We start from the raw sequence: 24725 nt of genomic DNA on the forward strand, positions 1-24725 counted from the left end.
TTTTTTTTTATTTATCTAATTTTAAAAGACTGACCTCTGGAAACTATTCTTGGTATCTTCTGTTCCTCATGTACTATTCCAGTTTCTCAGCAACTTCTATCCATTTCATTCATAAATATCTCATTTCTCTCTGAGTTTGCACCATCACCACCCTTAGATGCCTTCGTCTCTAAACCACATCCATAATGATTACTAGATGAGAGTCCTGCTACTCAAAGCATGTTTTACAAGGGGACAGTATCAGCACTTTGCGGGAACTGGCCAGATATGCAGATTCTCAGGTCACATCCTGGACCAACAGAGTCATAATCTGCATTTTAACAAAATCCCCAGGGGATTTGTATGCACATAAAAGTCTGAGAAGCACTGGATTAAAGGGCATTAGAAACTTCTTCACAATTCTGTGAGCCCATGATAGTATAAAACCAATTGGTTTTTAGTTTATACTACTGATCTGAGGGTAAAGGAAAGAAAGAAATTCTGCATCAAAGAAGGATTCAGATCAGATCAGATCAGTTGCTCAGTCGTGTCCGACTCTTTTCGACCCCATGAAACGCAGCACGCCAGGCCTCCCTGTCCATCACCAACTCCCAGAGTTCACTCAGACTCACGTCCATCGAGTCAGTGATGCCATCCAGCCATCTCATCCTCTGTCGTCCCCTTCTCCTCCTGCCCCCAATCCCTCCCAGCATCAGAGTCTTTTCCAATGAGTCAACTCTTCGCATGAGGTGGCCAAAGTACTGGAGTTTCAGCTTTAGCATCATTCCCTCCAAAGAAATCCCAGGGCTGATCTCCTTCAGAATGGACGGGGTGGATCTCCTTGCAGTCCAAGGGACTCTCAAGAGTCTTCTCCAACACCACAGTTCAAAAGCATCAATTCTTCGGCGCTCAGCCTCCTTCACAGTCCAACTCTCACATCCATACATGACCACTGGAAAAACCATAGCCTTGACTAGACAGACCTTTGTTGGCAAAGTAATGTCTCTGCTTTTGAATATGCTATCTAGGTTGGTCATAACTTTCCTTCCAAGGAGTAAGCGTCTTTTAATTTCATGGCTGCAGTCACCATCTGCAGTGATTTTGGAGCCCCCAAAAATAAAGTCTGACACTGTTTCCCCATCTATTTCCCATAAAGTGATGGGACCGGATGCCATGATCTTTGTTTTCTGAATGTTGAGCTTTAAGCCAACTTTTTCACTCTCCACTTTCACTTTCATCAAGAGGCTTTTTAGTTCCTCTTCACTTTCTGCCATAAGAGTGGTGTCATCTGCATATCTGAGGTTATTGATATTTCTCCCAGGAATCTTGATTCCAGCTTGTGTTTCTTCCAGTCCAGCGTTTCTCATGATATACTCTGCATAGAAGTTAAATAAGCAGGGTGACAATATACAGCCTTGACGTACTCCTTTTCCTATTTGGAACCAGTCTGTTGTTCCATGTCCAGTTCTAACTGTTGCTTCCTGACCTGCATACAGATTTCTCAAGAGGCAGATCAGGTGTTCTGGTATTCCCATCTCTCTCAGAATTTTCTACAGTTTATTGTGATCCACACAGTCAAAGGCTTTGGCATAGTCAATAAAGCAGAAATAGATGTTTTTCTGGAACTCTCTTGGTTTTTCCATGGTTCAGCGGATGTTGGCAATTTGATCTCTGGTTCCTCTGCCTTTTCTAAAACCAGCTTGAACATCAGGAAGTTCACGGTTTAGCATGACTTAATTCCTACCCCACCCATACACCCAGAATTCAAGCTGACAGTAAAATGCTGAGAATTCTTATCAATCCTTCAAATATGAAGAAAAACAAAATAAATTATGTATAATGGGCATATAAATCATAAGCTGAAGACTTTTTCCTTGAAAAGATAAGGAAAAAGAAGACTGAAAAAATTTTTAAATATTGATAGCAGATAATTTGGGGTGTTAGAAATACATAGTTATATTTATGTATGTTTTTCGTTTTCAAAGAATAATATCCAAGAATAAAATATTTCAAAAAATAATAAATATTTAACTGTGAAAAGAATACAAACATGTACTCCATAGAAGAATAGAGACAAATAATCAATAAACATGATGTTCAATTTTGCTATCAAAGAGCAGCAAAGCAAATTGATAATATAGAACTCCAGTCTATTAAAGAAGCAAATATTTTTATTTAAAATTATAATAGTAGTCAGTGCTAGCAAAGTGAGGTTAGATTACATTGTTAAATTCTGTTGGAATGCATATTGTGACCCCTTTCTAGAAAGCTATTTTGCAGTATTTGTATTCTTACCCTCTGATCCAATAATTCCACCTCTAAGATTCTATCTTAGAATTTTCATCATATTATATATATGGTTAGTCATTCAGTCATGTCCAACTCTTTGTGACCCCATGGACTATAGACTGCCAGGCTCGTTGGTCCATGGGGATTCTCCAGGTAAGAATATTGAAGTCGGTTGCCATATCTTCTTCCAGAGGATCTTCCCAACCCAGGCATCGAACCCAGGTCTCCTGCACTGCAGGCAGATTCTTTACCGTTTGAGCCAGGGGAAGCCCAAGAATACTGGAGTGGATAGTTTCTTCCTTCTCCAGGGGATCTTCCTGACCCAGGAATTGAACTGGGGTCTCCTGCATTGCAGGAGGATTCTTTACCAGCTGAACTACCAAGGAAGTCCCATACTACATAAAACAGCAAACATTTAATAATTGTCCAAAGATCTGTAGTGAAATTGTGCATTTGTTTTACACAATCATTAAAAATTATACTTTCAAAGGGTATTTAATGAATTGAGAATATTCTCTCCACGCACCTAATGAAAAGAAATACTACAAAAACTATCCTTGTGATTATAGTTTGGTTTAAAACATTTCCCCACATATAGAATACAGACTGAAAGTAAATAATAAGATGTAAACAGTGCTCATCACTGAGTATTAAAATTAAGGGCAATTTCAAAAAAGGAACAAATTCGAGTCAGTTGAACTGAGATGGATGGACCTAGAGTCTGTTACAGAGTGAAGTATGTCAGAAAGAGAAAAGCAAATATCATATGTTAACTCATATGTACGGGATCTAGAGAAGTGGTACTGAGGAACCTATTTGCAGGGTAGGAATAGAGACACAGATATAGAGAACAGACTTTTGGACTCAGCGAGGGAAGGAAAGGGTGGGACAAATCAAGAGAGTAGCATTGAAACATACACATTACCGTGTGTAAAACAGATGGCTAGTAAGAAGTTGTTGTATACCGTAGGGAGCTCAGCCTGGTGCTCTGTGATGACCTAGAGGAGTGGGATGGGGGATGGACGGCAGGGAGGTTCAAGAAGGAGGGATGTATGTAAACTTATGGTTGATTCACATCGTTGTATGGCAGAAACCAACACAACATTGTAAAGCAATTATCCTCCAATTAAAGTCAAGTCACTCAGTTGTGTCTGACTCTTTGCGACCCAATGAACTGTAGCCTACCAGGCTCTTCCGCCCATGGAATTTTCTAGGCAAGAGTACTGGAGTGGGTTGCCATTTTAACAAATTAATGGCAGTTTTTATGTGCTCCTTTAACTTTGTATGTTTTAAAGTAAAAAAAAAATTGTTTCAGCAAATATATAAGAAGTAAAATAAAACATACATAGAAGATTCTGACATCTAGATAGAAAAGTACTGTGCTGTCGTAAAATTAATGAAATTTCTTTGTTACAAAACCCACTATGCCTTCAATAGGACTTGAACAGAAAATTAATAATTGACAAAATGCAAATAGCAAATAGATAAAGATAAAACTAAGTAATCAAAGACAAGAATAAGAAAGTAATCTTACAAGAGAAAAAACTTTTTTATTCATCAAATCAGTGAAGTTCACTTTGTTCCTACCCCTCAATTTTCCACCCCCACTGCCAAAGAACAGTGACTGGCAAGTGTATGATGAACAGGCATTCTTTTCCACTGTTGATGGAGTATATGTTAATCCAGTCCTTGAGAACATTTGAAAATGTAAATTAAGAAAAGTTAAATCCAGAAATTCCACTTTGAAGAATCTAGCCTTAATAGTCATTAAGGGGGAGATGGGACTCTCCATGCAAAAAGGATCATTGGTGTAGCTTTTACTTCAAAACATTAGGAACATCCTAACTGTTCAAAACTTAAGAGATGGCTAATACATTTTGAAAAGGTTAAAATGATGCTAATAGCAAGCTTTCAATAATGTAGGAAAATATTTGCTAAAATGCTAAAGACAAAGGTTCTATACAATTATTTTTTAAAAAACTGATGCATTAGAAATAATTCAAAGCAAATACAGTCAAAATAGTTTTAACAAAGAAACAAGAAAAAGTACACTGGAACCTTCTGAACCAAAGCATTGTATTAATATTCCAAAGTGAGTGACCGTGAGATATGAAACTGTGGCAAAAGGGACCATTTTGGATTTCAATGCCAACACTTCATTTCTAGTTTTATCTTTCCATTTGACTATGGCAAAATTGTTCAAGGACTAGTATTCAAAAGACTTGAGATAATTCAGAGAAACCACAAGCTGCTGCCAACTTACATAAGAAATGTTGGCCTTCTTAATTTACTTAAATACTTTGCCAGTCAGATTTCAATTTGATGAGGTTTTATTGGCCAGTTCCAGGCTTTTTTTTTTTTTTTTTACATCACAGGGGCCACACTCCTTGGTGTGTTTTTCTACCAAGTAAGCTATTACACAATTTACAAGCCATTCGAGGTGTTTCCCCAAGTTATGTCTTGCATTGTGCCTGCATTCCTGCAGGGGTTTAAAGTATTCTTGTGTTAAAAGTTGGTTAAGAAGACAAGGTTATAATTATAGAAACAGTTGGGAATGTGTGCTGTAGGCATTCAGAGTGGGGGATAATCAATGGAGCCTGGAATAAAATAAAGTAGCATTTATTGAGCACACACTAAGTACTAGTCACTAAGGGTTTTATGTATACTATTTTTTAATTTTCACAACAGCTCTCCTTGATGATTATTATTACCCATATTTTATAAATAAGGTAACTAGGGTTCATGGGCTAGGTAATGGACTTCCCTGGTGGCTCAGACAGTAAGTAATCTGCCTGCAATGCAGGAGAGCTGGGTTCATTCCCTGGGTTGGGATCATGGCATCTGGTCCCATCACTTCATGGGAAATAGATGGGGAAACAGTGGAAACTGTCAGACTTTATTTTTTGGGGCTCCAAAATCACTGCAGATGGTGACTGCAGCCATGAAATTAAAAGATACTTGCTCCTTGGAATAAAAGTTATGACCAACCTAGACAGCATATTCAAAAGCAGAGACATTACTTTGCCAACAAAGATCTGTCTAGTCAAGGCTATGGTTTTCCAGTGGTCATGTATGGATGTGAGAGTTGGACTGTGAAGAAAGCTGAGCACGGAAGAATTGATGCTTTTGAACTGTGGTGTTGGAGAAGACTCTTGAGAGTCTCTTGGACTGCAAGGAGATCCAACCAGTCCATTCTGAAGGAGATCAGCCCTGGGATTTCTTTGGAAGGAAAGCTGAAACTCCAATACTTTGGCCACCTCATGCGAAGAGTTGACTCATTGGAAAAGACCCTGATGCTGGGAGGGATTGGGGACAGGAGGAGAAGGGGACGACAGAGGATGAGATGGCTGGATGGCATTACCGACTCGATGGACATGAGTTTGAGTGAACTTCGGGAGTTGGTGATGGACAGGGACGCCTGACATGCTGCGATTCATGGGGTTGCAAAGAGTCAGACACGACTGAGCGACTAAACTGAACTGAACTGAACTGTCTCTGAGTCTCAGATTACTTGACAGACAACTGTAGGTAATGCCTACCTCAATGAGTGCTTGATAAGAACATCAGATAAAGAAATACAAACATACATAAATGGAAGCTACATGTAAATGAAATATTTATCATTATTTTACCTGTTTCCATGCTTTTTAACTAAAGCTGCAATGGCTTTGTCTGTGATCTGGGATCCATTAACAGAGTCCTTGCAGGCTGAAAAAGAAATTACATGTCAATAATATCTCTATTTAAAAAGAAGGATTTCATACCAAAAGCTTGCAGTTCACTAGTTATTCAAATAGCTGCAAAAAATATCTAAAGAAGATTTTGTTTTGATAAACCATGCACTCTAATTTTCTTTTGATAGCTTTGGAGGGCTCAATGAGTCAGACACAAATATATATCTTTATTTCTTGAACTTCTTTTCTGTTGCCTTGATTTCATCTTTGGGGGAAACATATTTTCATTTCAAATTATTTTCTTTATTGTGACCAAAGAACATGGTTGTGTAAGGGATATGGAATGCTCCTGGGTGTGGCCACTTAAAGTATAGTTTCCATCGTCACCACCATGTTATTCAGCCAAGAATAGTTTCCTATGGAGATAAATTAAGGAAAACATACAGTGACATCATGATCATTACACTTATTTTCTTTGCTCAACACCAAGCTTCAGTTAGAAATTGACAAAGAAATGAAATATAGTGAGCTTACATAGCATTTCTTTTAAGATTTACCACTAAATATAATGGGACATGGGTGTCCCTGGTAGCTCAGCTGGTAAAGAATCCACCTGCAATGCAGGAGACCCCCCAGTTTGGTCCCGGGTCAGAAAGTTCCCCTGGAGAAGGGATAGGCTACCCACTTCAGTATTCTTGGGCTTCCCTGGTGGCTCAGATGGTAAAGAATCCACCTGCAATGCAGGAGACCTGGGTTCAATCCCTGGGTTGGGAAGATCCCCTAGAGGAAGGCATGGCAATCCACTGCAGTATTCTTGCCTGGAGCGTCCCCACGGACAGAAGAGTCTAGTGGGCTGCAGTTCACGGGGTTGCAAAGAGTCAGAAATGATTGAGCGACTAAGCACAGCAAAGACAATGATGTGTTTAACATGACACTACATGTGTTTCCCAAACAGTTCTTATACGGTGCAGAAAGTATATTTGTGATGCTTGACAACACATCTGATTTTGTGACTCTGGACGGAAAGCCATAATCACTGATTGCCTTTGGCATCTGGTATATATTTACTACACAGATTCTATTAAAATATCTGAAGGAGTCCTTGCCTACTGCCAGAGAGCTACCATTAACTTCATCAGAGCTGGGCATTAGGTGGTTAGAGAGGCAGGTGGAAAACTAAAACTACTTTGGCCACAATTCTACTCTAAAAGATTAGTGAAGATCAATTTTGATGTCGGGATGACTGTTTACAAATGCCTGGTTTTCTCTTTCCTTCTCTTTAATCTTTGCTTTATGCTTTGAATATACAATATACAAATTGGAATTACTTCAGTTTGTTGGGGATATAATTAATTTTCTCATGAAAAATATTTATAAGGTAGAGTACTTGCAAAGATTATTTTGTATTCTGATTTTTCTGCAAATCAGAAAAAGAAAAAATTTTCAAGGCAACATATCAGTATAGGTAAAAACATCATACCATTTAAATATATACATATGTATATTAAACAGTTGGACATGACTGAGCAACTTTCACACACACATTTGTAAATATTGACCTACATATTAATATATGCAAAAGCTTTTATGCATGTGCTTATGTGGCTCATTTATGGGTAAGGAATCCATTACTTTCATCTGAGTCTCAAAGAAGTTGTTATCCATAGTATTTTAAGCACTTCTCAAGACTAGGAGTTAGCAAATTATGGCCCATCAGCCAAATGCATTCGCCATCTGATTGTGTAAACAAAGTGTTACTGGAACAGGACTATGTTAGTTTATTTACGTACCATCTAGGGAAGCTACAAAGGCAGAGTTAAGTAGTTATGACAGATTGTATGGCCTGCAAGGCCTGAAATACAAACTACCTGGCACTTGAGAGACAAAGCGTTCGATCCCTGCTCTGGACGCTGGTCCATCTGGAAACCTGGCGCTCCTGGTTGTGAACTGAGCCTACCCAGGCCAAGTCTACAAAAATCATGGATGGCATGCTTAGAGCCAAACATTAAATCCTGAAGGAAACATCCTCATGTTTTATTTCTGTAAGAAATAGATATGAGGCAGAGGGTAGTCAGAATCTGAATCCCCTTGTTTAGGTTCCAGTTCAAACTACTACTTACTACACGTGTGAAGTTAGGCAAGTTACTTAACCTCACTAAGTCTAGGCTTTCCTCCTCAGCAAAATGAGGAAAATAATAATACCTATCACTTCATGGCAAATAGATGGGAAAACAATGGAAGCAGTGAGAGACTTTATTTTCTGGGGCTCCTAAATCACTGCAGATTATGACTGTAGACATGAGATTAAAAGACGCTTGCTCCTTGGAAGAAAAGTTATGACCAATCTAAACAGCATATTAAAAAGCAGAGACATTACTTTACCAACAAAGGTCTGTCTAGTCAAAGCTATCATATTTCCTTGGACTATAAAGAAAGCTGAGCGCCAAAGAGTTGATGCTTTTGAACTGTGGTATTGGAGAAGACTCTTGAGAGTCCCTTGGACTGCAAGGAGATCCAACCAGTCCATTCTAAAGGAGATCAGTCCTGGGTGTTCATTGGAAGGACTGATGCTGAAGCTGAAACTCCAATACTTTGGCCACTTGATGCAAAGAACCGACTCATTGAAAAAGACCCTGATGCTGGGGAGGATCGAAGATGGGAGGAGAAGGGGATGACAGAGGGTGAGATGGTTGCATGGCATCACTGATGCAATGGACATGAGTTTGAGTAAACTCCAGGAGTTGCTGATGGACAGGGAGGCCTGGAGTGCTGCAGTCCATGGGGTTACAAAGAGTCGGACATTACCGAGCGACTGAACTGAACTGAACCTCATAGAGATGTTCTAGGGATTAATATAATGCAGATATAACATGTAAAACAGTGGCTTGCATATAACAGGAACAAGAAAAGTTTTATTTTAAAAATATATTGTCAATTAATTAGTGGGGAAGTGGCAGGGCAACTTTTGATGCATTACCTTGAAACTGCTTGTATGAGTGCCATCATGCCCACATCTGTGGTCCCCAGACCAACTTAGATCCACTGCTGTCAATCTGCTAAAAAGGGCCCCTGCATGGAGCAGGACCTTGTCTCCCCTAAGCCCACGGCCACTGCTGCTTGTCTCAGTCAGCTCCTGGGTGGATTAAAACCAAGTGAGCCTTCATTAGAAATGCTTCTGAATCCCTTCAGAATAGGGCATGATCAGAAGATTTTTACTAAAAATACTAGGGAGTAAGAGAAATCAACACAGAGGCCAACAGCTGAGATATAAACAGCTCAGCAAAGGAGGAAGAAAAACATGAGGTGAGCAATTAAAACTACTCGGTATGTCTCTGTTCAATCAACTCATCTTCCTTCAGGCCTGCTTACTGAACCTGCCACACTTTCCTCCTGACAACAGGGGAGATAACTGTATTACCATGATAGGATTATCATGGAGCTCATTCAAACAGCCAATGATGATGTAGCCATTAAAAATTATTTTCCTGAAGAGTTTTTAATTAATTGAGAAAATGCTCAAATGAAAATGACTACAAAATGTTTTATACTTTTTATAATCTCCAGTATTTCTATAAATGTGTTAAAATGCCCTTAAATAAATATGTATTGATTTGTAGCTTAAAAAATGTTATTTATGAACAAAGTGAGGCCAATTTATAGTGGAAAAATCCAGATGAGTGATTACCTCTGGGGGATGGTGGTGTGGGGACTGAATGGGAAGGTGGCATGGGGCAACTTTCTGAGATGGTGGGAATGTTTGCATCGGGATGGGATGGGTAACACAGGTGTCTGCATTTGTCAAAACTCCATAAATGTTACACTTACAATATGTGTGTTTCATTATATATACTGCTGCTGCTAAGTCACTTCAGTCATGTCCAACTCTGTGCGACCCCATAGACGGCAGCCCACCAAGCTCCCCCGTCCCTGGGATTCTCCAGGCAAGAACACTGGAGTGGGTTGCCATTTCCTTCTCCAATGCATGAAAGTGAAAAGTGAAAGTGAAGTAGCTCAGTTGTGTCTGACTCTTAGCGACCCCATGGACTGCAGCCTACCAGGCTCCTCTGTCCATGGGATTTTCCAGGCAAGAGTACTGGAGTGGGGTGCCATTGCCTTCTCCAATTGTATATACATTTTACCTCAAAAATAAAAAGGAATTGTAATGATATACATGTTGAAATATTTAGGAGTGAAGTATACCAGATGTCCATAACTTTGAAAAAGAACTCAAAGAAAATGAAGATGGATTGATGCACAGATAGAGGAATGGATTGATAGAACTGTGGTAAAGTAAATATGCTATCACCCAACTATAGAGCCAAGGTGGCAAATATAGATGTTAACTATACAATTCCTTTAATTTTTAAACATATTTTAAACTTTTAATTACAAAATGATGGGAAAATGCAAACAAAACCTAAGTCTGGTCTGTCCTTCAATCCACACCAGAGCTTTGTACTAGTGTTGGAGGTAAGAGTTACTGGTAGGCTTTCATAAAGCCAGTTGGTGAAAACTAAGAATTCTAAATTAGATACTTGGATGTAAGTATTCTTTTTTTATTAAAAGGTTATTCATTTGAAATAAATAGCTGGAGGATATTATCAGTTGGATATGTCACTCTATTACTTTTATCTGAGCTGAACAGGATTCACCAAACCCCTAGAATCTGGACCATCTTAAACACATTCTCCATAATGGCGGCCTTACTGACTTACCAGTTCACACCTGTTTTCATTTTTCCACACATAACAGGAGTGACTGTTGTTTGATGTAAAAAAGGAACAGAGAAATCAGTCTTTCTAGGCTAGAAGCTTGTCATCCCAGGCAACAGAAATTTTCTACCAGTAGAATCTAAAAGTTTTGAGAGGCTGAGTTAAAACTGAATTATATGAAATAATATTGACCGAGAGCCTCAACTTGATTTCTACTCCTATCCCAGATTCAATAGGCTAAAGACTGGGAGCTGGAGCATTATACCTAAAGCTCCACATTTTCCCTGGGAGGATTCCCAGTGGCTGCCTACTCACCTGGATGGCAGCTCTTAGCTTTTTACAAATAACCAACACTACCAGACATTTCCTGTTCACCATCAGCACCAAAAGTGTTACGCACAATGGTGTTCTAATTAAAGATCACCAAATTAATTTTGTTTTGATCTATTATATTTTTATTTGAAATAATAACTGGGGCTTTCCTCAGACACCAAAGAATCATGCATGGATTCTCAGCCCTGTCTATTTGTTCACAGAAGCATTTAGCCCTTTTTTTGCCATGCACACCTCTGACAGCCTATATGAGCCTGTGCCTGAATAATGTTTGCAAATGAATAAATTATAATATGTAGGATTGCAAAGGAAACCAATTATATTGAAATACAGTAATCAAAATGTGAAGAAGTTTGTGATCTAACATATTTGCCTGTTTATTAATAGTGTATGTAATATGATTTAGCCACCTGGTACAGTAACTAACATAGTTTTGAAGTAGTGACAGACATAAACTATATTTTGAGATTATTCAATGATTTTAATGTGAAATGAAAATATGATTTCTGTTGGTGATCAAATCACACATTTTGCTAATATATGATCAGTTGCCTAGAGTCATAGTAGAAGGAGATGCTAAATGAATGAATTGTAGGGTAGAAATGAAAATAAATGATTTTTTTCCCCTATTGAAGTTCAAAACCCCTTCAATTCTATCCAGAGACCCCAGGTTATGAGTCCCTAGTCGAGACTTTAGTTATCTTTCTGTTAGAGCAAGCTGGGAAAGGAAAAGCAGGAATGGGGTGAGAAAAAGTCTCAGAGAATAATGAGATTGGGAGAATGAGTGCCAGAGTAGAACAATTCTAGCCATGTGAATAAAAGTGTTGTAAATGTGCTGGCAGGAAGAGTGGAGAAAGAAAAGGCAGGGACAAAAGTGAAATGATAGACTGGAACAAAAAGAAACTTCATTTCCAATGCACCGCGGGTGAGAGTTAGTTACAGCGTGTCCTGATCTGGGGGTGTGACCACTTTTACATGTGACCCTTTGTCTGGGAGCGTGAAACAGGATACTATTAATAATAGCAAGGATGTGGGAAACCTGGCAAGTCTACTGAGATGCGTACCCTAAAGTCTGCAGGAGCCACTGACTCACAGAAACAAATTTAGAGATGATTTCCCTAATTTTTTTACTCGTTTCAGCCAGAACCAAACCTACTTGTGGTGGATAGTATATCCCAATATTTCTTAGATGAGTTGCTATTTGCTCCTATTCACTGTCCCAAAACTCAAAGAACAGGGCCAAAAAAATAGAGTGCCTGAGAGGACCATAAAGAAAGCTGAGTGCTGAAAAATTGATACTTTTGAACTGTGGTGTTGGAGAAGACTCTTGAGAGTCCCTTGGACTGCAAGGAGATCCAACCAGCCCACCCTAAAGGAAATCAGTCCTGAATTTTCATTGGAAGGACTGATGCTGAAGCTGAAACTCCGATACTTTGGCCACTGATGCGAAGAACTGACTCATTTGAAAAGACCCTGATGCTGGGGGAAGATTGAAGGTAGGAGAAGGGGATGAGATGGTTGAGAGGATGAGATGGTTGGATGGCATCACTGACTCAAAGAACATGAGTTTGAGCAAGCTCCAGGAGTTGGTCATGGACAGGGAAGCCTGTTGTGCCACAGTCCACGGGGTCACAAAGAGTTAGACACATAAGGGATTTGATTTAGGTCGCACCTGAATGGTCTAGTGGTTTTCCCTACTTTCTTGAATATGAGTCTGAATTTGGCAATAAGGAGTTCATGATCTGAACCACAGTCAGCCTCCGGTCTTGTTTTTGCTGACTGTAGAGAGCTTCTCTATCTTTGGCTGCAAAGAATATAATCAATCTGATTTCAGTATTGACTATCTGGTGATGTCCATGTGTAGAGTCTTCTGTGTTGTTGAAAGAGGGTGTTTGCTATGAGCAGTGCATTCTCTTGGCAAAGCTCTGTTAGCCTTAGACCTGCTTCATTCTGTACTCCAAGGCCAAATTTGCTGTTACTCCAGGTATCTCTTGACTTCCTACTTTTCCATCCAGTCCCCTATAATGAAAAGGGTATCTTTTTTGGGTGTTACTTCTAGAAGGTCTTGTAGGTCTTCATAGAACCGTTCAACTTCAGCTTCTTCAGCATTACTGGTTGGGACATAGACTTGAGTTACTGTGATATTGAATGGTTTGCCTTGGAAACGAAAAGACATCATTCTGTTTTTGAGATTGCATCCAAGTACTGCATTTTGGACTCTTTTGCTTACTATGAGGGCTACTCCATTTCTAAGTAGTAGATATAATGGTCATCTGAGTTAAATTCACCCATTCCAGTCCATTTTAGTTTGCTGATTCCTAGAATGTCGACATTCACTCTTGCCATCTCCTATTTGACTACTTCCAATTTGCCTTGATTCATGGACCTAACATTCCAGGTTCCTATGCAATATTGCTCTTTACAGCCTGTAACTTTGTTTCTATCACCAGTCACATCCACAACTGGGTGTTGTTTTTGCTTTGGCTCCATCCCTTCCTTCTTTCTGGACTTATTTCTCCACTGATCTCCAGTAGCATATTGGGCACCTACCAACCTGGGGAGTTCATCTTCCAGTGTCCTATCTTTTTGCCTTTTCATATTGTTCATGGGGTTCTCAAGGCAAGAATACTGAAGTGGTTGTTTATATAAAGACAAAATATTTTCATTATGGAACATCTTAGCAATTCTGAGACTCTAAAAATAATGACAGCTTCAATATAATAGTTTTTATTCCATATTATTTTCTTCTCAAACTCATACCTAGTAATTTGTTAATCACAATTTCAGCAAAATCAATGGTTTTATCCCTACATAGATCAGTTACTTTTAAATAAAAACAAAGAAAAAAATCAAGTTATTGTGTATGTCATACAAAGCTAGTGGAGGTGATGGAATTCCAGTCGAGCTATTCCAAATCCTGAAAGATGATGGTGTGAAAGTGCTGCACTCAATATGCCAGCAAATTTGGAAAACTCAGCAGTGGCCACAGGACTGGAAAAGGTCAGTTTTCATTCCAATCCCAAAGAAAGGCAATGCCAAAGAATGCTCAAACTACTGCACAATTGTACTCATCTCACACGCTAGTAAAGTAATGCTCAAAATTCTCCAAGCCAGGCTTCAGCAATATGTGAACTGTGAACTTCCTGATGTTCAAGCTGGTTTTAGAAAAGGCAGAGGAACCAGAGATCAAATTGCCAACGTCCGCTGGATCATGGAAAAAGCAAGAGAGTTCCAGAAAAGCATTTATTTCTGCTTTATTGACTATGCCAAAGCCTTTGACTGTGTGGATCACAATAAACTGTGGAAAATTCTTCAAGAGATGGGAATACCAGAACACCTGATCTGCCTCTTGAGAAATCTGTATGCAGGTCAGAAAGCAACAGTTAGAACTGGACATGGAACAACAGACTAGTTCCAAATAGGAAAAGGAATATGTAAAGGCTGTATATTGTCACCCTGTTTATTTAACTTATATGCAGAGTACATTATGAGAAACGCTGGACTGGAAGAAACACAAGCTGGAATCAAGATTCCTGGGAGAAATATCAATAACCTCAGATACGCAGATGACACCACCCTTATGGCAGAAAGTGAAGAGGAACTAAAAAGCCTCTTGATGAAAGTGAAAGTGGAGAGTGAAAAAGTTGGCTTAAAGCTCAACATTCAGAAAACTAAGATCATGGCATCTGGTCCCATCACTTTATGGGAAATAGATGGGGAAACAGTGGAAACAGTGTCAGACTTTATTTTTGGGGGCTCCAAAATCACTGCAGATGGTGACTGCAGCCATGAAATTAAAAGACGTTTACTCCTTGGAAGGAAAGTTATGACCAACCTAGATAGCATAATCAAAAGCAGAGACATTACTTTGCCAACAAAGGTCCGGCTAGTCAAGGCTATGGTTTTTCCAGTGGTCATGTATGGATGTGAGAGTTTGACTGTGAAGAAGGCTGAGCGCCAAAGAATTGATGCTTTTGAACTGTGGTGTTGGAGAAGACTCTTGAGAGTCCCTTGGACTGCAAGGAGATCCAACCAGTCCATTCTGAAGGAGATCAGCCCCAGGATTTCTTTGGAGGGAATGATGCTAAAGCTGAAACTCCAGTACTTTGGCCACCTCATGCGAAGAGTTGACTCATTGGAAAAGACTCTGATGCTGGGAGGGATTGGGGGCAGGAGGAGAAGGGGACGACAGAGGATGAGATGGCTGGATGGCATCCCTGACTCGATGGACATGAGTCTGAGTGAACTCCAGGAGTTGGTGATGGATAGGGAGGCGTGGCGTGCTGGGATTCATGGGGTCGAAAAGAGTCGGACACGACTGAGCGACTGATCTGATCTGATATACTCTTAACTCTTGTCAGATGACTTTCAAATAGTACGTTTGGGCCCAGAGGACTCTGGATAAAATTAGTAAAAATTCATCACTAAGTGTGGGAATGAATTTTAAGTACTTTGACTTAAAGCCAATTAAGATTTAACAGCTCTTGCTTTACGGTCAAACATTGTTATCATTCTGGAGTATTTATTCCTAAAAGAGTGCCCCTTTCTCGTTTAAGCCTACAATTCACATGAGTGAGATATTAAGTGGAAGCCTGTTCATTATTTTTAGAATGTGTGGCTCTTCCTTAGACTAGGCTTAGCCTGAAAACAAGCTTGTATGAAATGCTGGGATGGAAGAAGCACAAGCTGGAATCAAGATTGCTGAGAGAAGTATCAATAACCTCAGATATGCAGATGACACCACCCTTATGGCAGAAAGTGAAGAGGAACTAAAAAGCCTCTTGATGAAAGTGAAAGAGAAGAGTGAAAAGTTGGCTTAAAGCTTAACATTCAGAAAACTAAGATCATGGCATCTGGTCCCATCACTTCCTGGGAAATAGATGGGGAAACAGTGGAAACAGTGTCAGACTTTATTTTTTGAGGCTCCAAAGTCACTGCAGATGATGACTGCAGCCATGAAATTAAAAGACGCTTACTCCTTGGAAGGAAAGTTATGACCAACATAGGTAGCATATTGAAAAGCAGAGACTTTACTTTACCTACAAAGGTCCATCTAGTCAAGGATATGGTTTTTCCAATGGTCATGTATGGCTGTAAGAGTTGGACTGTGAAGAAAGCTGAGCGCTGAAGAATTGATGCTTTTGAAGTGTGGTGTTGGAGAAGGCTCTTGAGAGTCCCTTGGACTGCAAGGAGATCCAACCAGTCCATCCTAAAGAAGATCAGTCCTGGGTGTTCATTGGTGGGACTGATGCTGAAGCTGAAACTCCAGTACTTTGGCCACCTCATGCAAAGGGTTGACTCATTGGAAAAGACTGTGATGCTGGGAGAGATTGGGGGCAGGAGGAGAAGGGGATGACAGAGGATGAGATGGCTGGATGGCATCACCAACTTGATGGACATGGGTTTGAGTGAACTCCGGGAGATGGTGATGGACAGGGAGGCCTGGCATGCTGTGATTCATGGGATCACAAAGAGTCGGATACTACTGAGTGACTGAACTAACTGATGAAGAACATCTGAGATGGGAAAAAATATTTATACAGCAGGGTAGCCAAGTTTTGAGAGACATATCACCAAGCCCTCCATTTCTGAGGAGATGGTTTTAGTGTGATGACTAAGATTTTATCTAAGGCCCCAACTTTCAAATGTTGAAAATCTAGTACCTGATGTTTTGGGAGTCACCTCCAGCTGGGGGATACTGTTCTCAAGCTAGCTCTCTTGAGTAAATTACTGCTTTTAAATCCAACAAGGTCCTTCCATTTCTCTAACAATGCATTTCATAATCTTTCTCCCCACTCTGTTTGCAAAATTCAACTGATTTTCTCTGTGCTATTGGTATTGATGCAATTCCATATACAATATTTCAAATATTTAAGTATCAATACTTTTCCACTCCTAACAATGGTATGTCATAGTTTGGGTTGCCCCATAAGTAGATCCTAGGACAAGAATTTAAGGGTTAGGAGGTTCAAGAAACACCAGTAGCTTATTGGTATGTCTCTCTAAAACACCAGTGGCTTATTGGTATTTTTCTCAAAGACATTCAATTTGTTAAAGACCCACTTTACTTGCAGAATATTTTCCAGGGCCATTATGGATTATAGTAGATCACTTGTGAACCTACTGCAGTCTAAAATCTAAGTGCCAAGAGATTGCATACAACCTGATTCAGTCACTGGCCTCAATGAAGAAGGCTAGAGTATTAACTTTTTCTGAGTCATGAAATCTAAATACCTAAGTGGGTACATCCATACAGGATTTTAAATAATGGTATCTTTTAGTACAGTCATGCCAAGTAATTCTTTTGTGACTTGTATATCTGGGTATCTCCAGAACTTGTGAAGACAAATGTTTCTGACCAGTCAATCTGTCTTTCTACTTCTGCTTCTACCAGAAACAGCTCCGGTGATTACTGCTTAAAGCAAATTCACAAAGTATGTTTCATGGAACCAACGTTGAATAGATACCATAGGAAAAACAGGGTTCTGTATTTTCCAAATACAGTAGCAAGAGTATCTCCTGTCTACAGGCTCTTATGGAACTTTGCCACTTTCTCAGAAAGATGTGGAATTGAATTCCCTTATTCTTGTGGTCTTGTAACTCACCTGTAATTAACAGAAAACAGTGAAAGTAATGCTGCATAATTTCTAAGGTTATAGTCAAGGTTATATCATGGTGGCTTTCACCTTATGAATTGAAATAGGTTTTTGGAACTCTGAGTTTCCATGGAACAATCCTACTGCCCTGAGGACGCCATGCTGTTGGGAAGCGCAATGGAGACTAAATTGAAAGACCACAAGGAGAAGCCCTAACAAGATATGAAGAGAGATTCCCATCTGCTCCTACCTGCTGTTCTAGCACCAGTCACCACCTGTCTGGACCACATGAAAGATTCCAAGCCACAACCACCCAGGTGAGTCCTTCTAAAATTCCTGACTCATAGAAACTATGAAAAATAAGGAAATGATTATTGTTTTCAGACTTTAAGTTTGGGGGCATTTGTTTCACAAAAAAGTTTCTATAACAAAAATTGGGCAAAATTGAGTTAAACAAAATGCTATAGATTTTTGTTTCCCCTTGAAGGATTTCTTAGAGCCTCCCTATGTTAATGAGGATGTACATTTCCAAGACTGGCACTTAGTATGCAGTATTTTCCAATTCTTTTTTTCAAGAAACCATTTTTATAACTACCCTCAAGGGATAACTTTGGAAAATGCTGGGCTAAAATGATGCCTTCTTTTCATGGGTCTGTTTCTTTCTTCCCCAGTGATCTGAACTACAAAAAATAAAGATTTTATTTCATTGTGATAATAAACTGAAGAACAAATAATTATTGGTCAGCCCAGAAAGAGTCACCACTTGGTAACTCCCGTGTGTGACGTACACTCGTTCCAGCAGTATCAGAGAGCAAACAGCATAAACTCTGAATGTCACTCATTATTTGCTGTGCCAATAATAGCTCCAGGATGTGCTGTTTGTTTTTCCAATGGGTTTGACAAACATTTCGATGCACTAAATTTCCATAACCCTCTGGCCCTTCTATCTTACTTTTAAACTGAAAAGCTCTTAGAAGTAGGCTAAAAAGAAAGATTCAGAGATTTTGGTCCCTAATCTCTCTGAGAGGAATGAAGGAATTATGCAGAAAAAAAATCCAAATTCCACTCCAGGGTAGTATTAATTTCTTTCTTGGTTTTAAAACAGAGTGCTTCTCCTGTACAGAAAATTCTAAAAGGTCGGGAATGAGGATTAAATTGTTAGTGATTGGGAAATTTGTGCTGCTTTTGTGAGTATTAAAAAATTGGAGAGGCAATATTGAAAAAGTTAGAAATTTTTCATTTTTCTAATCGAACATGTGAAATTGGAATTGAGGTGAAGGAATGAGACTTCAGTAAATATATAACAAGGGAGTATCACCTATGATTTGATACAAGACTAGGAGTGAGGAGAAATTCTTCTGATCCCCAGTTAGGTCACTGTATGACTACAGCAAATAATCTAATCTACGTCTTGGTTTCTCAATGAATAAATCACCACTCAGTTTTCTAGTTTCTTTACCTAAAGAACTCTAAATAGAGTCAGTGTTAGAACTGAGACTAAGGTGAAGCCTTAGTGCCCCTTGGGCACACAATTTAAGAGAATACCAAAAATCTTAGTTATTAAGATACATAATATTTAGTGCAATATTTTTTTTTCTTTTTTTTTTAAATTTTATTTTATTTTTAAACTTTACAATATTGTATTAGTTTTGCCAAATATCGAAATGAATCCGCCACAGGTATACCTGCGTTCCCCATCCTGAACCCTCCTCCCTCCTCCCTCCCCTACCCTCCCTCTGGGTCGTCCCAGTGCACCAGCCCCAAGCATCCAGTACCGTGCATCGAACCTGGACTGGCGACTCGTTTCATACATGATATTATACAAGTTTCAATGCTATTCTCCCAAATCTCCCCACCCTCTCCCTCTCCCACAGAGTCCATAAGACTGATCTATACATCGGTGTCTCTTTTGCTGTCACATACACAGGGTTATTGTTACCATCTTTCTAAATTCCATATATATGAGTTAGTATAGTGCAATATTTTTAAAAATCAAAGTTAATGCAAACAAAATCCATGATGAACAAAACATCAAACCTTCAACAAAGTCAGGATCAATATTACTGATTTTTCTTTTTACCCTCAGGCTCCAGTATAGCTCAGCACAGAACTGTTACCGAGCCCTTAAAGTTACATAAATTGAGCTCCACCAGTTTCTCACACATGATGATTGTGACAGACAAGAAATCGATGCTTACATTGGTTTAGGTTCTCCTATACTACTCAGAAACATACTTTTACATATAGGTTATAGTATTTATTTAAGCAAATCACTTCCGTACTTTGAATGAGTCAAATTCTGATAGCCAACTTCAACAGATATAGTTACAGACATAAACACGGGTATACAGACAGACGTATATAGATAGATGGTTGTATAGACAAAGCAACCTATTCCAAATGTACTGAAATGGATTTTTTCCACTCACAGTTATTCCCATCCCTCTTCTCCCCTTCCCTATCCTGAGTTTCCTGATCAGCAGAGGTGGTTTCAGTGCACTTTCACAGGTAGGTGTAACAGAGAACACTTAGGATAGGACCTTAACAACTCACACAGGGAATCCTGTGAAGAACATTTAGCTCACACCTCTTTGCAACAGGTCTGTAATTTTGGATAAACTGATTGGGTGCAGATTCTTTCCTCCAACAAAGAATCTGTTTCCTTTTGATCACAATAGCTTCTATATACAGCATAAGTGGGTCTTTGCTCGGTTTAAAGACAAAACTGGCACCCAAATGGATTAAAAGCCCGTTGCAACAAGCCTGGGACCTACAGATTGGGGTTTACAAATTTTTAAAAGTCCATCTTGTTTCCTAATTATTAAAGTAATATATGCCCACTATAGAAGAATAACTAAATGAAAGAGGAAAGGAAAGGCCAACTGCAATGAGACAGTAAAATGATGTAGCTCCTTTGGAAAAGACTCTAGCAGTTTCTCAAAAATATCAAATATAGAGTTCTCATGTGATACAGCAATTTGACGACCAGGTACCTAGCTAAGAGAACTGAAAACAAACACACGTCCACACACAAATTCATAAGTAAATGCTCATAGCAACATTGTCCATAGTGGACAAAAAGTGGGAACAATACAAATGTCCATCAACAGATGAATGGATGAATGGATAAACAAAATGTGGTATCATCCACACTGAGGAAACCAGAATTGAAAGAGACACATGTACCCCAATGTTCATCGCAGCACTGTTTATGATAGCCAGGACATGGAAGCAACCTAGATGTCCATCAGCAGATGAATGGATAAGAAAGCTGTGGTACATATACACAATGGAGTATTACTCAGCCATTAAAAAGAATACATTTGAATCAGTTCTAATGAGGTGGATGAAACTGGAGCCTATTATACAGAGTAAGCCAGAAAGAAAAACACCAATACAGTATACTAATGCATATATATGGAATTTAGAAAGATGGTAACAATAACCCTGTATACGAGATAGCAAAAGAGACACTGATGTATAGAACAGTCTTTTGGACTCTGTGGGAGAGGGAGAGGGTGGGATGATTTGGGAGAATGGCATTGAAACTTGTATAATATCATATATGAAATGAGTCGCCAGTCCAGGTTCGATGCACGATACTGGATGCTTGGGGCTGGTGCCCTGGGATGACCCAGAGGGATGGTATGGGGAGGGAGGAGGGAGGATGGTTCAGGATGGGGAACACATGTATACCTGTGGCGGATTCATTATGATATGTGGCAAAACCAATACAATATTGTAAAGTTAAAAAATAAAATAAAATAAATGTGGTATCATCAATTAACAAAGGAGTTACTTATCCATAAAAAAAGAATGAAATACTGATCCATGCTACAATGTGGATGAACCTTAAAAACATGATGCTAAGTGAAAGGAGCCAAATCCATTTAGGCATTTCCATACAACTTGTATGGAATTCTCAGCCTTGTAACGCTCAGCCACAACATAACCAATAAATTGGGCTTTGGGATTGAAATGCACACTCTGCTATATTTAAAACAGATAACCAAGAAGGACCTACTGGTAAAAAATATATATATAACCCATACACTGAAACTGTCAGTCATGAAGAAGATTCTCTAAAGAAAATACTAGAATAAGGAAGTAATTGTGCTGGAGGAGAGGTCTAGGAAATAGTGGATGACAAGTAGGCAGGGGGATCAAAGCAGTCTTACCCTGAAAATTAACTCTGACTTAAGTCCGACACCATCAGTTCAGTTCAGTGGCTCAGTTGAGTCTGACTCTTTGCGACCCCATGAATCGCAGCACGCTAGGCCTCCCTGTCTATCACTCACTCCGGAGTTCACTCAAACTCACATCCATTGAGTCGGTGATGCCATCCAACCATCTCATCCTCTGTCGTCCCCTTCTCCTCCTGCCCCCAATCCCTCCCAGCATCAGAGTCTTTTCCAATGAGTCAACCCTTTCCATGAGGTGGCCAAAGTACCGGCGTTTCAGCTTTAGCATCATTCCTTTCAAAGAACACCCAGGGCTGATCTCCTTTAGAATGGACTGGTTGGATCTCCTTGCAGTCCAAGGGACTCTCAAGAGTCTTCTCCAACACCACAGTTTAAAAGCATCAATTCTTCGGCGCTCAGCTTTCTTCACAGTCCAACTCTCACATCTATACATGACCACTGGAAAAACCATAGCCTTGACTAGACGGACCTTTGGCAAACAGAACACTACAATGGAATCTGTTTTGAGGGGACTTCTATAACGTATCATCCAAATTGACAAGGGCATTTATTTTTATTGACTGTCAAATCTTCCAGATCAAAAGGGTATTTACTTTTATGGAATGTTAAAACAGCCACAACACAGTTCTTCTAGAGCAAAGCCAACTTTCTAAACCATAACTCCAGACACAACCTTGGCTATTTTCCTAGGAAGATTACATTCTTTTCAGAAATCCTTTTGTGAAGCTACGTAATCTCTTGCTCCTCAAAGGACAGTCTGAATTTTTATAACATCACTTGCTACACAACAAACTCAAACTCTTAGACATTTTAAATAAATAAATAACATATGATTGGTGTCATGAAAATGATAAGTCTAATCTGTGGCTGTCACATTCGTCCTCTAACAATCCCCTCCCAGATTAAAAAAAAAAAAAAAAAGGCCATGAGTATTTGAATGTGAAATGGCACACATTATTGACAGAGTAATCACTTGGTGACAGTCTCTGCTTTGGGGGGAGAGGTCATAGAACACTAGGTTATAGAACACTGGGCCCTCAGTGAGTCTGGAAATGGAGATATTTCAGGATTTTCCCTGTTTGTATCTTCCTGAATGGTAACCCAAATCCAAGCTGACTCCAAATCAGGTCAGCCCTCCCAGCACCTTACTGCTCTTAACAGCAGTGTCTACATCACCAGGGAGCTTGTGAGAATTGCAGAGTCTGCATTTTAACAGCACCCCCAGGGGATCTGTGCACACAAAGTTTTAGATGCCTTGTATATTAAAATATGAGATTTGCTGCTCTAGTACACACTCCTCCAAGATACTTCTTTGTATACAAAGTAGAGCAGAAAATGCAAATTTTTAAGGAACTTAAGCTAAAAATATTAAGGGTCATAGAAAAAAATCTCCCCTGGACAAGAGAACATTTCATTAGTTTAGCCAGTATTTGGAAACTTTTATTACATGCTAGCAGGTTGCTAAGTTTCCACTTCAACTTTAAAATAGCAATGTGATAAGAAAATAAAATAGCAGTAGAAACTAAATCATCAATGATATCAAGGATGTTTTTAAATCACCGTGAGGAATTAGTTCTAACCGTAATGTAGATGAGTCATACTGAGAAATCATGGCCGGTGAGCTCATATATAAAGGTCTCTGAAAGATAGCAACGCAGACGTAAAAAATAACCATTGTATTAGAGACCTAGTTCCTGAGGAGAATGTTCCTCCCTAAAAGAATTCTTCCTGGAGGATTCTTCAGTGTTTCATTCCTAGGGAAACTTACAACAACCGGTATTTGAACCTGAGCTCAAGGCGGAGAAGGCAGTGGCCACCCACTCCAGTACTCTTGTCTGGAAAATCCCATGGACGGAGGAGCCTGGTGGGCTGCAGTCCATGGGGTCGCTAGGAGTTGGACATGATTGAGCGACTCCACTTTCACTTTTCACTTTCATGCATTGGAGAAGGAAATGGCAACCCACTCCAGTGTTCTTGCCTGGAGAATCCCAGGGACGGGGGAGCCTGGTAGGCTGCCGTCTATGGGGTCGCACAGAGTCAGACACGACTGAAGCTACTTAGCAGCAGCATGAGCTCAAGGGCCCATCAAAATTATACTCTGTCGGGTTAAGACCTGAGTAGGTGGGGGCAGAAAGAGGAAGGCATCCACTTGGGGGACTGGATGTTCTACTTCCAACAAAGCATGAGTTATATGCTGATTCAAAGTTTCAGTAATACGTACACTATAGTTAGAAAACCAGGTAATGGGAACAAAAATAGTCACACCTCAATAAAGTAATATTGAACAGGATAAATGTCTTCTAGACATTAAAAACTTAAATGCTAGGGATGTGTGCATCTGGTTGGCCTCTAGCGTATTTCCCAAAAGGGAATTCTGATGGTGCATTGGTAGATGACAAGAGAATATGGGTCCTCTCAGCGGTCAAATGTCAGACTGGAACCTATTCTTCTTTGTTCAATTGAGTACTTTGGAAAGTTATATAACATGGGGCGTTTGCAAACCAAAGAATATTCTTGCTATAAAAATACAGAGAAAAATTATTAATATTACAAAATCAAGTAAAAATTTTAAAAACATATCTATTTTCAAAAACACAGAAGAAAGTAACTTCACAAAATTATGAAAAAACCCAATAAAAACAGAACTGAGATACCAGGCTGATATAAAAAGTCGACAGCAAGGAAATGACATTAATGTAAATAAATCTAGTGTTGCAATAGCTAACTACAGCCCATCTTGAAGGTGGTGCAGAGCAAAGGAAACAGATGAAGATGGTAACATAAAAAGAGACAGCAATAGATTACAAAGTTCCAATCAGCTGGCCATTGATATCATCCAGAAAAACCAATATAAAAGGGAGCCTTCTGGCTAAAGGCTGAGTGAGGAGGTCAACAAACCCTTTTCCCCCAACAGCATTAAACAATAATCTGTGAAACATT

At 39.4% G+C, this 24725-nt stretch overlaps 1 long non-coding RNA gene across 1 annotated transcript in view; it reads right to left on the bottom strand.

Annotated features, from left to right (window-relative positions):
• The window catches only part of LOC133252958 (uncharacterized), a 36821-nt gene that overhangs the window by 11590 nt on the left and 506 nt on the right, over positions 1-24725 (bottom strand). Inside the window, exon 2 of the long non-coding RNA XR_009738127.1 lies at positions 5901-5976. This is a non-coding gene — a long non-coding RNA (uncharacterized LOC133252958). The remainder of the gene's footprint in view (positions 1-5900; positions 5977-24725) is intronic.

The sequence above is a fragment of the Bos javanicus genome, chromosome 8, assembly GCF_032452875.1.
Source record: "Bos javanicus breed banteng chromosome 8, ARS-OSU_banteng_1.0, whole genome shotgun sequence".
Taxonomy (NCBI): domain Eukaryota; kingdom Metazoa; phylum Chordata; class Mammalia; order Artiodactyla; family Bovidae; genus Bos; species Bos javanicus.